This window comes from Pelodiscus sinensis, chromosome 3, assembly GCF_052426305.1.
Source record: "Pelodiscus sinensis isolate ZL-2025 chromosome 3, ASM5242630v1, whole genome shotgun sequence".
In the NCBI taxonomy this organism is placed as follows: domain Eukaryota; kingdom Metazoa; phylum Chordata; order Testudines; family Trionychidae; genus Pelodiscus; species Pelodiscus sinensis.
In genome coordinates this window covers 131,375,669-131,392,781 of record NC_143054.1, presented here as the reverse complement: position 1 = coordinate 131,392,781, position 17,113 = coordinate 131,375,669, and the positions used below count along the sequence as shown (strand labels likewise).

At 40.7% G+C, this 17,113-nt stretch overlaps 1 protein-coding gene across 1 annotated transcript in view; it reads right to left on the bottom strand.

Annotated features, from left to right (window-relative positions):
• Positions 1 to 15,984, bottom strand: part of CHRM3 (cholinergic receptor muscarinic 3) — a 468,545-nt gene extending 452,561 nt beyond the window's left edge. Inside the window, exon 1 of the mRNA XM_014570646.4 lies at positions 15,534 to 15,984. The gene's annotated coding sequence lies outside the window, so the exon portion shown is untranslated. The remainder of the gene's footprint in view (positions 1 to 15,533) is intronic.
• Between the last annotated feature and the right edge of the window lie 1,129 nt (positions 15,985 to 17,113).

Here is a 17,113-nt window from a genome sequence, read left to right as displayed (position 1 = left end):
TGGGAAAGGTCCAGGTTGGATATTAGGAAAAACTATTTCACTAGGAGGGTAGTGAAGCACTGGAATGGGTTACCTAGGGAAGTAGTGGAGTCTCCATCCCTAGAGGTGTTTAAGTCTCGGCTTGACAAAGCCCTGGCCGGGTTGATTTAGTTGGGATTGGTCCTGCGTAGAGCAGGGGACTGGACTTGGTGACCTTCTGAGGTCTCTTCCAGCTCTATGGTTCTATGATCTTAAACAGACCTATTTGTAAAAGTCTCAGTAGGCATGTACATGTGTACCCCCCGATACATTTAAAAATACTGTATAGGAACACTTAGAAACACTTAGCCAACCTCTAATTCATGTTTCATTAAAATTAATAAAAGCCAAACACTTCACTTAAACTTAGTCTGAATTCGTGTTTTAATAGGTGTGCATATAAAGATTTGACAGGTTTAAAAAAAAAAAAAAAAACTCTCCTGAGCAATATTAGCAAACCCCAAGCATAGCAATATTATGCAAAGATCTTGACAAGTATGGTTTGTAGGTCCAAGCGTAAGTGAAATTTTAAAAGTAAAGCAAAGAGCAGAAAGGCTGACATTCTGATACTGCTAAAGTTAAAAGTTCTACCATTATCAACTTAAATGGTGACCAGGACTTCACCTTAGATTTTTAAAATCATTTCTATCTTAAAAATGGAAGACAGGCAGATTTTTTAAGAACTCACATGTTATTTGGATAGAGCCTCTCTTTGTGTTTACCTTTAGAGTGTCAATTTCCAGAAAACTGTAAGTAATGCAAGTTTGTATCTAGTTATTTTTCCCTAAAACCTTCAAACTGATACCGTCTTCATCTAGAATTTTAGTCTCCCCCCACCCCACACACACTTAAAAAGTCATTTTAATATCTCTAATATTCCAATTCAGATATAAAGAAAATAACTCAAGCAACAATAATGGATTTTGTAAACTTCTTATGAAAGTGTTTCTATGGATATTTTGTTCAAAGAATATTGCAGAAGCAATAAAAGAAATGGTATAGTACTTTAGTTGTTCCCAGTAATGAGTCAGTAACACAAGTTTGGACCTTGAGCCCTCAATGCAGTTTCAAAGTGAATTGCAGAATGAGATAACACTAATTCAATGGGCTCAATCTGTCACCTAAAAACAACAAGTTTTGCATTGGACTTTAGTGAAAGTAGAATCTGATGCTAAAAATCTTAATATCTCAGTGGAATTTTACGCTATATATATAATGTTTATACAAATGTATTTACTAACAGATGAGAAGGAATGAAAGGTTTCAATTGGAGTCTCTTATCAAGATTCCGAACACCACAATTACATAACTATGAAGTTAAGTGTTTCAGCATACCCAAAATTTTATCATATCATTTTAACTGAAAGAGATTATTCAGTCTCAGTCATGCAAACCACACAAAACATTTTCAGAATATAATTCCATACACTTTACAAACATTTGACCCACCTGAGTATGTTTATCAAAAAGAAGGACTTTACTACTCTGGTACAGAAATAAATAATTTGAATTTTTTCTAAGTCCAATATTAATTGTAAATAATAAATGCTGTTCCCAAGGAAGAGGGGGAAGGAGAACAAGTAGTAAATATTTATACTATTGGCAGAAAAGGTGGACAGGTAATAATGTATGCAGCAATAAATGTCACTGATTCGCCATTGGTATCCATTATTATCATCATCAGCATGACAAAGCGTATTGAACGAGACGAACTGATAAAATGTGACAAAAAGAGACACAGTGGTCACTGTATGACTCACCATATATCACATAAAAGTTTCAAACACTGACGTGACAACAAGCTCAACATTTGTGTGTGCCAATATTGCTTTGTCATTAGGTATGAGTGTAATGGGGCTGTTTCAGCTACCTGTATCATTTCAAAGAAGTTTTCTTCTTGGACACAACTTATAAACACAGTCAACTCATACCTGAAACTGGTTTATCTTATTTTGGAGCTATGATGAAAAAGCTGGGAGTGGAGGAAAGATGTTTGGGGAAAGGCAAAAAGAGGTGGGTTTTTTTTAAATAATATTTAAGTTACCAAACCAGTCAGCAAGCATGGATCTAGTTTGAGGACTGGGACCTTAGTAGCCCTGAATCTCTCATTTCTCTCAGAGGTGCTATAAAAAGTGGACCCAACTGTGTCCAGGATTCAAGAGTGGTTTAAGTCCAGGCTTGTTTTCAGATAGACTATCAATTCCAATGATACAGAAATGCTCACAGTTTAGAGGAACACATTCTCTGCTAATATAAATGGTAACAGCTCCACTGAAGACAATGCAACTATGAAAATTTACACCAGCTGATGATCAGCCACTGAACGTCTCCCCAGATGAGTCACTTTTTGCACAGAGATTTGATGTGACAAAATACCTTTTTTTCTGATGTTTTGTTAAATTTTGTTCTCACTTTTCCTTATGGCAGATTTAATATAAAACATGTTGAATGTATCCCTAATTGCCCCATGTCTTGAGTTTTAATTTATATACAAAGTGAACACCATTGAGTGTCCACACTGAACTGTGTATCAATTTTGACCCTGATTCAGGAAAACACTTTGTAACAGGGCTGCCTTACATTGTCTGGCTTTAGGCTAGCTGCTGGCTATGTTTTCCATCCTGCAGACAGGACTCGCGGTAACAATTCACTGCCATACCAAGACTTTTTGTGGACATAATTTTATTCTTCAAACTTACAATTTAGTCAAGATATTAAAAATAATGATAGTGCTTTTGCCCAGCCTGGGCTATCCTCCCTGCAAAGCCTGCCTCTCTGAGGCTACATCTACACTGCACACTTATTTTGAAATAACCTATGTTATTATTAAATAATTTTGAAATAATGGGCTTATTACTCAAACTTCTGTAACCCTCATTTCACAAGGAGTAAGGGAAGTCAAAAGAAGAGTGTTTTTTCTTTGACTGCCTGCTGCGTAGAGCACGCCAAAAGCCGAGTTAAGCTACTTTGACTTCAGCTACACAATTAACATAGCTGAAGTCACATATCATAATTCGACTTTAGCCCACAATGTAGACGTACCTCCAGTACTGAATACAGGACAAGCTATTTCTTTCCAGCCCCGGCTTCAGGAATGACAATAGGGTACGTCTAGACTACAAGCTTTTGTCACAAAAAGCGTCTAGACTACATCCAGTTCTGTTGGCAAAGCAAGGCGCTTTGTCAACATGACAGTGAAGACACAAAGGACAGTGTAGATGCAATAACGCCTTCTGTCAACAGAACTCTGTCGACAAAAGGTGTTATTCCTCATAGAATGAGTTTTACAACCGTCGAGTGGCTGAGTTCTGGTGATGTTATGCAGTGTAGACGCAGGTATAGTTTTGTCCACAAAAGTCCACTTTTGTTGACAAAACCCTGTAGTCTAGACACACCCATAGATGGATGGTGTAGGTTGTGTTTTGAATAAATGCAGTTTATGTGATGTTCATTACTGTAACACACACAGTACTGGAAATATAGATCTGAACAAATTTAAAAGTAGTCAAACTAATTTAAGGTCTTGGAAGTATTAGTCCTTTGGGTGTTATCCAAAGCCTGTTAACATAATTGCAAGATTAGTTAACCATGGTGGATTTTGGATTGGATCCTCAAGGAACCTTAGGAAATAGCTTTATGCCATCTGGATCAGTAACCTTGTTTTTTTTTTTAATCAGGCTTCAATGTAACCGACTATCTACAGATGAAACAAAGGTAAGATATTGGGAAGGTTGAGGGCAAGGAAAACAATATGTGTTGCTTGGTCTGGGAGTCTTCAGGTTTGAAATGTTTGCAAAGAAAAGCTTCAAGTCCTAAATACTTTCTCTGACAGAGACTCATCCCTTAAGAGCTTCAGACTGAAAGATTTTTATATCTGGTCTTATGGTTTCTTATATGTAATTTTTCCTCAAGACTGAATAGGCCTAATTCTCACTCTCCCTCCCCCATAGGCTTTAGTTCCCAAACCGGTTTATACATTTTTTCCTCTTCTCTAAATTCTCTCCAATTTACCTATCAAAGCAAATAAGCACCATCACTATCGTGTTGATGGGAATCAAAAGAACAAAACGTAACTCACTCAATGAACAATAAAGCACATTCTGTTTGTTCTCAAAGTAAGCATCACTTCTTACTCCTGTTGATCTCCAAAAGATTCTTCTATATCTTCCATGTATTTCTAATAAAAATGTTGTCTCCAAATAGCACTTAACATCAACTGCTGAATTGAGTTTGTGAGATTTTTAAGAAGCAGTAGTAATTTTTAATCTAAAGTCTGTGTTATGCTATGTAAATTCAGTGAAAACTGCAGATGCACTGAAGGAGAAAAAGATGATAGAGAACCCCACCCACAAAGATTCCACTACAACATCAACACTCAAGTCAAATATTTATCTTTTTTTACTCCTATTGCCAACTGCTAACATAATGAAAATTGCATTGAAAGAACAGGAGAATAGAGAATAAGTCCATTACCAGCCATTGACTTCAGAGCTTCAACCTCCATTACTGTATCTACAAATAATTCCCAACTTGTTTTCTCTAGTCATGCTCATTCCCTTTCCACCAGCCACCACCATTCTTCACCAGCCATTGCTCAGAGACATGCCTGTTGCTTTAAAGCTGTGCTTCTGAATGAGAAAAGAGAGCTTTCAAGCGTGGGATTTTTTGGTGGAGTGGGAGCAGATCTCTTCCTTAACACAGTATGTTTGTTTCGTCCATTTCCTTAGTCTTCTCACTCCTTGGGGTCCCAGTCTTTCCGTATCTTGTAGAGTCTGCCAGACTGTTGGTAACACCTATGGGACTGTGTGTCCCAGCTCAGGTATCTTAAGTTTCCTGTTCAACAAAGGACCGAAATTATCATAATCTCTGAGACTGGACTATGGTGTGTGATTCCAGAAAGAGTCTAAAAGACAGGATAATTTTAAATAAAATAATCACAAACAAAAAAGATGGAGAAACCCAAAATTAAACAGTACAAAACTAGATAGATATAATACTCCCACATTTTTCCTAGATAGTGCTAAACCCTTGACACTGCAGAAAAGGGATTGGAAGAGTTCTTTCTCCCTCTCTCTAATAGGAGAGGATTGACAGGCAAGGATTCTTTCCTCAGGTCCCCCTCTCTTTTTTATACCCTTAAGAGTTTTTTTTTTAAACTTGACTTTGCTGGGAGACGTCCAGTACACTTAGCATTTTAGTAAAGGTATTTATGCAGAGAATCCTGGGACCTCCTGTACCTATTTACTAATATAGTCAAGTCTATTTCACATGGTATGAAAAGGATTTTTTTAAATGAATAAAGAGGTGGGATCTCCTTTTCTGACCCCTCTTATGATCATTTCAAGAATCCTAAAGTGTCAAATATATACCTTACCAATACCTGACATATTGTTCAAATAAAAGCTTTGCACAGTTATAGTGTTCACCCTTCTAAAGTCAATAGCTGTCTTTTCCCAGACATGCATCTGACGCAGTGGGTCTTTGCCCATGAAAGCTTATGTTCCAACACTGTGGTTAGTCTATAAGGTGCCACAGGACTCCTTGCCGCTTTTCCAGATTCAGACTAACACAGCTACCCCTCGGATACTTTTCCCTTTGGGTGTCAGAACAAATCATACCACTTTCAGTGATAGTTTTAGAGATATAGTTACCATATGTATTCCATGATTCTCATTTATCAAGAATTCCAAACAAGGTAAAATATTTCTAAGCAGATCATATTCCCTGTCATGATGATCATATGCCCAAAAAATCTGAATGAAATTTGGATCGTCTTGGGCTGTTCCACAGTATTATTTGTGGCTTCTCAGATAGCTAATTAAAACTTGCAACAATGCGTAAAAATTTAGTGACATACTAAATATGCACACATCATATCAGGCTAATGGAGAATTACTATTTGCTAAACCAGTATAAGTGAAGCAAAGAAATGCACTGCTCAGGTGACCATTGCGAGTCTGTGAAATAACACATGGTTGCTGCTATTACTTTATCTGCAACTCTCAAATCATAAGAGATGATATTTCTTGATTCCATGACAATAAGCTAAATTCAATGAAGGTATGCTTCCTAATGTCACAAAGAGGGATCTCACATTGTTGTATGATTTTCAAGCCAGTAAAAATATGGCATATCCAAAAGCATGATCATACTTAGAGCTGAGTTTGTCCCTAGCAGCATGCTTTCAAATGCACAGGAATTCTTCTCAGTATATTCTGAAAGCAAAAGTATTAGATATTTCCTTGTACAAGTATTGTGTGAACATTGTACCATGAAGTAATCCTTTGCAATAAAATGGATACATGGCTTTGCAATCTTATAGGCCGAAGTAAATTATAATGAAAGCCAGGTAGGTGCTGACTAGTAAGGCTATACTATACGATGACTGTTAATTATACTTGGTCTCCTCTCTTTTCATTTGCAGTGTTTCTGGAAAAGTTTGTCAGTAGGTATATCACTGAAGCTAATTATGAAATTTTATACTTCCTGATGTCAGTGGTTAGCTTCAGTGCAGCCTTTAGTGATGTGTTCTGAATGTAGAGATAGAGCTCTGCAAATATCCACAAATATGGTCTGTGAACCTCAGATCAGATGTGGACACAAATTTCCTAACCATGAAGGCCTCTATGTATAAAATCAGTTGGTTAGGTTATTTCTTTAAGACCTGAGAGACTTAACCTGCACCTTTATTAGGAGGGAGGGTAATCTTGACTAATAGCCGAGATTTGAGGGCTGGGACACAATAACCTTGCAGTTACAGAGTTGGCAATAGTAGACTATTGGAGAGGAAGCATTCAAAAGTGTTTGTGTCACTTTTTATGTAAATATTACTCAATATATTTTCTCTGTTTTAAATGTTTGTCTCTACTAATTATCAGTCACAAGCTTGGGGGCCTTCCAGGAGAAGCCATTCCCCCCCCCCCTCCAATACTGCTAGAGAATCCAGTGCAACATACAGATTACATTAGATGAAGTATCACTTTGTGTGGGAGGGTGGTAGCTTTCATTCCCCGGTATCATCATCTTCTCTCACTTCCTCACCTAGAGCTTTCCATTTCTTCCTCCCTCAGCAGAAGCATCCTCCTTTCACGGCTCTCCCCATCCCTCCTCCTCCCCGACACCATATCTACAGAGATCACTCTCTCCTGAAGTACTGTCCTCCTCCTATCCCTACCAAATGCCCTTTGGGGCTTCCCCTTACCCTTTGGACAGGCATCTCACTTTTAGTCATGGGATGTCTTGCTTGGCACTTTATACTCTCTGCCCACATCCCTCTCTACCTCCCCACTCTCACTAGCATCCTATAGTAATTCACCCCCACAATCAATTAGCATCTAAGTATCTTCAGTCCACCACAATCTCCCAATTTTTCAATATTCCCATAGTCATTCACTCCTCTTCCTGCCATTCTGCCTTTCACGCTCCTTGTGCATGTGACCCACACATCTGACTGACACTAAAGGATGCTGTCATGACTGAAGCAGTGTAAAGATGTTGTTCCTTAGTACCTCCTTCTGCTGTTTAGTAAGATGGGAAGAGCAGAGTGAGGAGCTGGCCCTCAGCCAGCCACAGAGATAAAAAGAGTCTGCAGCAGACTCCATATGTCAGATTCAGTTACTGCCAACTTTTACTGCACAGCTCCAAAGTCAATGCTTGAGGAAAAGGCAAAGTAAGGAAACAGCTCATCCAAGGCAACCTTGCACAAGATTCCCAGAAAGGTGATAATACAAACTAACCTACTGGATTGCAGGCAAACTTCATAATCTATGTCACAGGTTCAGGAAAGTATCTGCCTCCCAACTGTGTCAAGGAAAGAATATACATTAATCCTTTGGCTACAGCTCTGCATTTAACAAGAAGGGATAGTGATTGAGAATGCTTAAAAAGTTATAGGCTTCAATCTGAGTATCTGCCTCAGTTCTCTTAGTTTAAAATAGTAAGTTTCATATTCCTTTGAATAATTTTTAATATTTTATTGTATCCTAAGTGATTTGCCCACTGAGTGTTGGTTTTTATGCTGTTTCAATAGTTTATATTGATGAAAAAAAAAACAAAATTAAAAAACTTCACCCATAGAAAACACAAATAAAGGGTTAATGTGAAAAGAACTGTTTCAGAACAACGAATTTTTTAATGCAGAAGCATGAGAAGTAGATTGAAAAGTAGATAAAGGCATTTACTCAAAATGACAATGAAACTGCACTCAGGTGAAGTGGGTCCATGCTTGGGCATCTATTTGCAGGATCAAGGTTGTGTCATTGAAAAAAAAAATCAGATACAATTAATCAACAGGCTGGAAAAAAATTGTTGATGCCTTAATGCCAAAGATAAAAATTATGATTGCAATGTAAAACATGTCTTCTACTCTGTCATGTTCTGTGAACAGAGAAACTGTATGCTGTCTCATAATATTTTAGGATAAGCTTTAATCTTTATCAGAAGAATAATAGCATCCTGCTGACTGGTTGTTGTTTTTTTTTTTTGGAGGTGGGGGGTGGGGGTGATTTTTGAAATGTATAGAAACATGGGCACTGTAGTTTCTAATAGGCTTTTATATTTTTTAAAGAATACATAATATGTGACTTCAGGTTATCCTCACATCCCTCTCTTTGTTGTAACTGGGAAATAGCTATAAGGATTGTTCACTTTGCCAATAGTCACAATGGTTCTACCCATGGAATCTTACACACACTCATGCACGTATTTAACTGTGTGCAAGGCTGCAGTTTTAAGCTATTACTCTCACACCATTAGCAAGCTAAAAAAATCCACCCCATCTATGTGCATTATAAGAGAAATACTCAGAGAGCAAATATAAGTGATTAAAGGTCCAGCAAGTGTCCTTGCATCTATAAACCAAGGTCACATAAGTTGCAGAACCTGTAAACTCAAAACATAATGTCTCAGATGTAACATTGGATGGCAGTGACTTGTTATTTACTTACAAATGAGAATAAAAAATAAGCACCCATGGACAAGCTCTAATGCCCTGTGATTCAATTAAAATTGCAAAGGCAAAATACAATACATTCTGATCACTCCTTTTAACAAGCAGTAGCACATAATCAAAAGCTAGCACCCCTGCACATAAGATTGTACCTCAACCCACATACCTCTCTTGAAAGGTCAGATAAAACAAAATCCTAATAGGGTCCTTTTTGTTTTACAAAAAATTATATACACACATGAAATGTAAAAACACATGCAGCACATGGAATTAGTGTATTTAAATGCACCAAAACTGTGAGTACCATGCTATCATGTACTACTACAAAGATCATTATTGTTGTAGCTCTTTTAAAAGTTCTCTGAAGTATTTAGAATTTTAGGCTCCCGCCACAAACAGCTTGTTCTGATGTTTCAAAGCCTGTAATTCAATAAACAATAAAAGGATTCCAAATTGTTTATTTCTCCATACACTTATGTAAAACCCTGTATTTTAAACACATAATAAAGAAGCCCAGAGGAGTTGGTAAGATTTTCAAAACGTTAATCATGATTGCTTTCAGAATCTGAGGCTGAAGCTTGGAATAACTCCACAGGCCACCTATACCACAACTGGGTGTTTTGTTTTGAGGTTGGGGTTTTTTTGCACATCAGAGCCAGGGCCAACAGTAGGTAGTATCATGCAGGGCAATTGCCCAGGACCCCACACCAGAGGGAGCCCCCAAAGCTAAGTTGGGACTAATATTGAGGTCTGAATAAATAGCAGGGGCCACTGGCTTTAACCCCATATGGTGGGGCTTCATCTTTCTATTCTGTGCCCTCAGCAAGTCTAACTTTGGCCCTGTGTACTCCCCGAAACCTGCTTATCATTCCTCAAGGAGCCTCAGAATCCTGGATAAGAATCACTCCCTTAGATGTCCATGTGGGGAAAAAAGGAAGGGTCTGCACTGACAGATCTCTCCTTCCTGAGCTTTTCACATGGAAGGAGGTTTGATTTAGTTGGGATTGGTCCTGCCTTGGGCAGGGGGCTGGACTTGATGACCTCCTGAGGTCTCTTCCAGCTCTATGATTCTAAGGAAAGATTCTGCCACTTCTGTTGTACCTTTCCCTGTCATAACCAGAACCTTAGAGAGCCCCCCTCCACGTGGTTTGCAGTGATGACTTGACAAGCCAGGAGATACACATAGGAAGATTGCAAGAAGAGGAGATAGCACATTGTCCATTCTCTGGTTTTCCAGGCCTTATCTAGCTTGTGCAGCTATGATGCCCGGTACCAGAGTAGTGGGAAGCCTATACAAGGAGCCAGAGACAGCATAGACACAGGGCTCTGCAGGGAATATCCCATCTTAATAGAGATCCTGAGATTAGACTGTTTTCTGAAGACAGGTTGGGGAACCTGGCCTCCTCCTAAGAATTAAGTGGCAGAAACACTACTAGCAGAGACTCTTTAATGATATTATTCCCCCAAGACCTTGTTCCCTCTCCTTCTGCTTTTAAAGATGGAGAAAATCCCTTTGGTAATGCTAATCATCTGCAAGGCATTTAGTTAAGTAAAGTATTTAGGTGCTAATTTGTAAAGGTGATCAAGTAAAAGGAATTAGATACAGAGGTGCTTTTGAAAATCCCACTAGGTGCTTATCTACCTCTTTCAGACCCTAAATACCTTTAAAAATCAGGGCACAGTCCAGGAAACACTTGCTCCCAGGCATAATCTCTTTAATCTATTCAGTGAAACTATACCTGCTTGCTAGAACTACTCCTGGCACCTCAAGCTCGAGCCTTTGATTAATCAAATAGACAGAGAGTGCTAAATTGATTTAATAATAAATTAGTGACAATTTCCTTTTATCATTAAAATGTTGCCTATGTAAAACAGCTATGTTATGGAAATAAGAATAGTGACTCTAGTTAAGATTGCATTGAGATTTTTTACTTAAAGAAAAACTAACCTCCCTTTAGTTCCTTTGTGATTAAATATTTAAGTGTTCTACTATATATTATTCTAGTTTCACATATTTGATAGTGCTATAGCTACTTTTTTTCAAATTTTTCAAAAACAGAAGACAAGCAAGGTAGTTGTTCACATCTGCACCAGACCCCTGACAGCATGCATCTCTAAACTCAGAACAGGCGGGTGACATCTTTACCCCTGCTTATTTTCATGCACACTGACTACTTTGGGAGAATAGTTGTACTGATTTTAAATTTCAGGGAATGGTCTCACACTCCCCTTACAGAATCTACAATTGTGTTCATAAAAATAATTAAAATTGACATTTATTTTTTCATCCTATAAAAAAAAAATCACCCTTGAGTCTATGCTTCTGTGAGTGTGGCATAAGTTATTCCTTTTTACTAGAATTTATGTATTTCAGTTTACGTTCTATAATACTCAGGTATGTCTACGCCACAGATTTTTTTTTAAAAATTGCCATTTTTCCGAAAAAACTTGCAAACCATCCACACCTGAAGAGCGTTTTTGTGCAAAAACGGGTTTTTTTTTTCTGGTGTAGGTATTCCTCATTCTATGAGAAAGAACGCCTTTTTGCAAAAGAGCTTTTTTGCAAAAAGGTGTGTGTGGGGATAGGGAAATAAGGTTTTTTGTGCAAAAAGAGGAAAAAGCACAGGTGCCCTGGTGGCCATTCTGTGCATAGCAATAAGTCCATGCATTCTGGACGCTCTCTTTCGCAAAACTTTTTTGATGCACTTTTGTAGTGTGGACGCGATCTTGCACAAGAAGTTTTTGTGGAAGAGCTCTTCCGATAAAAGTTTCTTGCTCAAGAAACCTGCAGTCTAGACATAGCAAGAACATGTAGAGTTGATTATATAGTATAATTACTCAGCATATAGAGAGGTAGGACTAGCCTCTCCCTTCTTGTGCTTGTGCTGAAACCCTCTTTTTAAGGTCATTAAACTCTTCTCTGGACACTGGCACACAGAGCAACCATACACTGTGGCACAATTAACACTACTGAACAGAACAGTATTGTCAAAGATAGATCAAGTCAGGAATAAAATCAGCAGAGATGTTTAGGAAAAGTTGCACAGCTATAGACTACAGGCAGTGCTATTAATATTTCAAATAATGAATACAATGTTTAGAAGACAGCTGTATATAGGTATAATATACTCAAAAGTCTTATTCTGGCTGAAATTCATGCAAACATGGCTGGCTATATTTTGGGACACCTGTGGTGGTAGTATAAGTATTCCCTTCAAGAACAGTTTTTCTTATTCTAATTATTACATATTTTACAGCAAACAATTCACTGGGTAAAAGATGATTACTAGTATCACTGGTAACAGAACAACAAATAGTAAGCTACTACTTTAATTAGATTATATAATTAAAGCTAGCATCAGTTTATGTACATACAAAGATTAGGGCTTCTATCGTGGTTGTATGCCTCATAGATCACTTATCTCATCCTTACATAATCTACCCAGGGCACAAGGTATCTTTACTTAAAATGGGTCATTATTTCTTAGTAGTCATGGTCTTAAAGACAATCAGGTCACTTTGGCTAGTGAAGGAGTTTCTGAAGCTCTTTTTATAGCATCAACTACATCTTAATATAGCATAATAAGACAAACTGCATTGAAATGTATCCGCTGGAAAAGAAGTAGGGGAAGCACCACATGACAAGCCAGCTCTATTCAACAAGTGTGCACTAGCCACCAAATATTCACATGCCATATCTTGAGAACCACTGAGTATAAAGGTCTCAGCCATATAATTTTTATCTAGGTAAAACTCCGATTTTCATCACTGAAAATTCTGTCTGAATAAGCATTTCAGGATTAGGCCCCAAGATTGGTTCCATCAATGCTTATAATATATCTGGCTACAGTAAAATACTAAATTGTAATGAATGGGAGCCAGAATGTTTCTAAAGTTATTATTGTTCATAGATTAAAAGTTTATCTGCTTGGAAATTGTGAACAAATCTTTAATATTAATACTTAGAACTACAGTTTCAGATATGTTTACATTTCATTTCCAGTCTTTATGATCATGATTGGTTCTGGGAATAATACTGTGGAATATAATATTCTTCCTCTAACACTGTTTATAGAATAGAAAAATACAGAATTTCTCTTTCATGAAGTATTAGAGACTCCATTTGGATTATCTGTTACAGAAAGGAACTAACATTTAGAAATATCTGAGTTAATATTCATCTGTCTGAAAATATATTCATGTTTCTAAATGTACATTACAACACATTTTATCATAAATTAGGGTACATTACTTCAAAAAAAATCAAACCAACTTGCCTAGGTACCAGCCAAATATTGCCCAAACCTGATCCAATATAAAAGAACATAACATTTAATTTCAGCATGTGGTGTGGTGCCAAAAGGCATTTGTTTAAAAAGCATAACCAAAATGGGAATCATAAAAGTTGCCACCTGCATTGATAAAATCTCAGTCACTGGAAGAAAACCAAATATGTTAAATTTGCATTCATTGGGATTATGCTATTAGTTTGCTGATATCATCCAGTAAGATTTTAATATTCAAACAGGTTAGGAGGATGAGTTTCAGTATTTCAACTCAACTTAAATTCTTCAAAGAAAATCCAAATTACTCATTTAACAATGGTACAACACTGAAGTCAAACACGTTTTTACTGAATGACATCAAGATCTGTAAAAACTATATTTTAAGTTGTTCAACAAAACCACCCATAATCAAAAACACTTAAGTAACCGATCATATTGATATTTATATATTCCTTTTGAAAAGGAAAAACAGATGTTTCAGGATTTTCTGATGTACTGTGCTCAAACACCACTTCCATATCATTAAGAATTGCTACTGTATGAGTAACCATTATGCATGAATTCTGAGGCATATTTTTGAAAGCTACAGTGTTGGCTTCCATTATGGAAATATCAGAATTTCATACCGTAGTTCAGTTCCAACACAATTTAAGCAAACTAAACATTATGCCAGATTAAACATACCGATGCAAACAAAATCAGACCCCAGCACATTATTCACTGTCTTTGATGTCTAAAGAAGCCATGAGCATTGTGGTAGATATTTGATGAGATTGCAAAGATGTAAAAATAGAAACCATTAAAATGAACACATCCCCATAACACACCCACAAACAGTCATCCTAGTTTGTCATTGTTAAGGTTGCATTTTCTGTGTTCATGGCTTCCTCTCTATATATGGAGAATATAGACAAGGATTTGGATTTGTGCTTTACAAAAGAGAGACAGAAAATGAGAAACTGTTCTTGGACAGCTAGAACTCTTTAGGTCATTAAAGAAACTAGCCAGGTGATATATATAACCCAGTGTATATTCACATATTTTGGTTTCTGTGCTCACAGATTTAAACACTATTCAGCTCTCAGGGTGAGCTACACTTCTAAGAAGTAAATACTTGGGCTCTATATTAAAACACTTGCAGTGTTGATGTTACATTAAGCACGACACACGCTGCCCGCTAGTCTTCCCGAACTTAATTTTCCGGAATACCTAAACTTAAAAAGACAGGCATAAAAAGCAGAATGTGGGTAAGTTCGTCGAACAAGCCTCGCTACCGAAGAGCACAAGATTTAAAGATCCGTTCCCCACTGACAGTGTCAGACGGCATGAGTAATCCGTGCGTCCGAGCCCTTCATAAATCCCTGAAAGATTTATACACTAACCCCCAGGCACTGCCAGGGTAAGCACAGGTTGCGCTTTGCAGCTAGGGTATTCTGTCATAGGGGGCATCTGAAAGTGGGGTGCGGCTGCCCTTTTGCAGCCCCACACAGGCACCTCTCCCGCGAGGGAGCATCATTCGCGGGTCATTCCACTGGTGACCGGGCACTATTGCAAAAGGGGAAAGCGACAGAAACGTGCCGGGGAGGATCAGAGTAACCTGCAAGCCAGATCTCTGCCGTGATTGTTTCGGGGAGAAAGAAAGACACCTCTGAGCGTAGGCGGGAGGGGGGGGGGAGAGGGAAGCACCCACATGAGCGTTCCGGTTCTGAATGCACAACTAGCCAGATGTGCCTGGTCCGATTGGGATGCAGGTCAGACCCCGCGGACCTTTGGGCTCCAGGAGCCAAGCGGAGAGAGAGAAAAGCGCCCGCGCCGCACTTGACTCCCCGCGCCGAGTGCCCACGGACCCAGCGCCTTGACCTAGGCGTGCGAGTGCCTGGAGCTAGGCGCGCCCACTCTCTGCCCGCTGGGATCAGACGGGGTGGGCAACAGGAGTAAGCGATGGGGGAGATAAGCTCTAAGGCAAAGAACAGCGACCGCAACAGCCAACCCCCACCGCAACCCCCCAGAAAGCACCCGGCAGTCAGCGCTGTGATGGAATAGCCAGGAGCTCCCTTCTAGTGCTCCCGTCGGCACCACTTTCCCCCTCGTGCCCAACGCCAGGGGGCTTGGCAAAGCGACCTCGACCTGCCCTGCCCCCTACTCCCTGCTCTCCCCTCCCCCAGTCACTTCGCCCAAAACTTTCGCCGGGAGGGAGGGGGGAATGGAGGCAACCCACGCGGCGCGCCCGGCTTCCTCCCACCGCCGCTTCTGCACACAGCGTGGGCTCCTCCCGTCCTTACCTGGCTGCCCAGGTGCCCCCGGTGCGCGACCTCCTTCCTCTTCCTGCCCCGCGGTCCCCGCGCAGCGCCGGGGCTCCCCGCTCCTGCTGGTCCCGGCTGAATCCGGCGCGCCCTAGGAGCCGGCTCCCCGCGGGGAAGGGAGCCCAAGCGGCAGGTCCATCCCGCAGCCCGGGGGGCACTTCGCACCCCGCCGTCCGGAGCAAGGCAGCTGCGTCCCCCGCCGCCAGCCGCAGCAGCACCTGTGCCCGGCAGCGCCGCCTCCCGCCCCGCACTTTCTTCTGCGAGCCGGGCGCCCGCCGCAGCCCCTGCCCGCCGCCGGCGCTCTGCCTAGTGCCGGAATGTCTTGGGCTGCCGCTTCAGCAGCTGCCCCCCTCCCCGCCGCCGAGCCGCGCCGGGACCCAGCGCTCCGCCGGCTCCCAGGCTCGCCGCTCATTGGCCCGCCCGCCGCTGACCTCACTGGAGCCGCTCCCGCCCACCGCCGGCCTCGCCTAGGGATTCTTTATTATAGGGGCGCCCGCTAGCGCCGCGCGGCCACAGCTGCGGGGTCCCGCGCTCCTGCCCAGCCCCGCAGGGGCCGTTCCAGCTTCACGCCTCCCGCTTGGGCTCCAATGTAGCCCAAGCCGGTGCGCTCCAGCTCTTGTTCCCCTTTCCGCTCACCTGCTGCGCTCCACGCCAGGCCCCTGAGTTGCTGGGCCCCGTCCCCGCGCAGCTCCTCTCCAATCATGTCCAGCGCGGCTGCTTTCCCCCTCGAATTCCCTTCGTCCCCATTCCGGGCCGTGGTCTTCCTTCCAGGAATGCATCCCCATTGTTTTAACCAAATGCTTGTTCCAACCCCTTCTAATTTATTCCAAATTCACGGCATGCCACCTGCTCCAATTACTCCGACTTTCCGGTGCCATTCTACATGCCATGTGCACTCCATTCTAGCGGCAATATTCCTTTCTTCCAGGCCGTTTCATTTCCTCTCTTCTCTGGTTTGCTATTGTCCCTTTCAAGTCTCTCAATTCCAAGTCCGCTGATTCCATACCCACTCCAGTTCTATTACTGAGTATCTAGCAAAGTAGCTAGTCGGGGCCCCAACTAATGGATCCGACCCAATGGGCTAAGTAAAAAAAAACACTCTCTCTCCCCCCGCCCAGTTTACAATGCAAGTATTACGACTGACCAAAGCCGAATACAACAGAAAGGATGGAAGCGGCAAGGGCACATAGTGATTATTGCCTTCCGACTGGCCAGCCCCTATCTGATAATCAAGTGTTCATAAGGGAGGGGAGTAAACAGAGGTGAGCTTTAAAGACAATTTTGAGGGCATTTAGAAAGCTCTTTCGCTTTACACCGGGTGACCTACCTAAAAGTTAGCATGAAAAATGCTCGTGGGAAAATTAGGTTCTGCCCCGTTACAAACGTTTTCCTCTAATGAACGTTCCCGGAGGAAGGTTTCTTCTGTATGTGTACAACATTCACAAACGCACACTCACACCAATACCCATCCTCCACCCACACTGGTTCCAGGGGATATTAAGTACATTTACCAAATGGTCACTCAATCTTTACATTTTAAGAGTAGAAAAATACCCAAA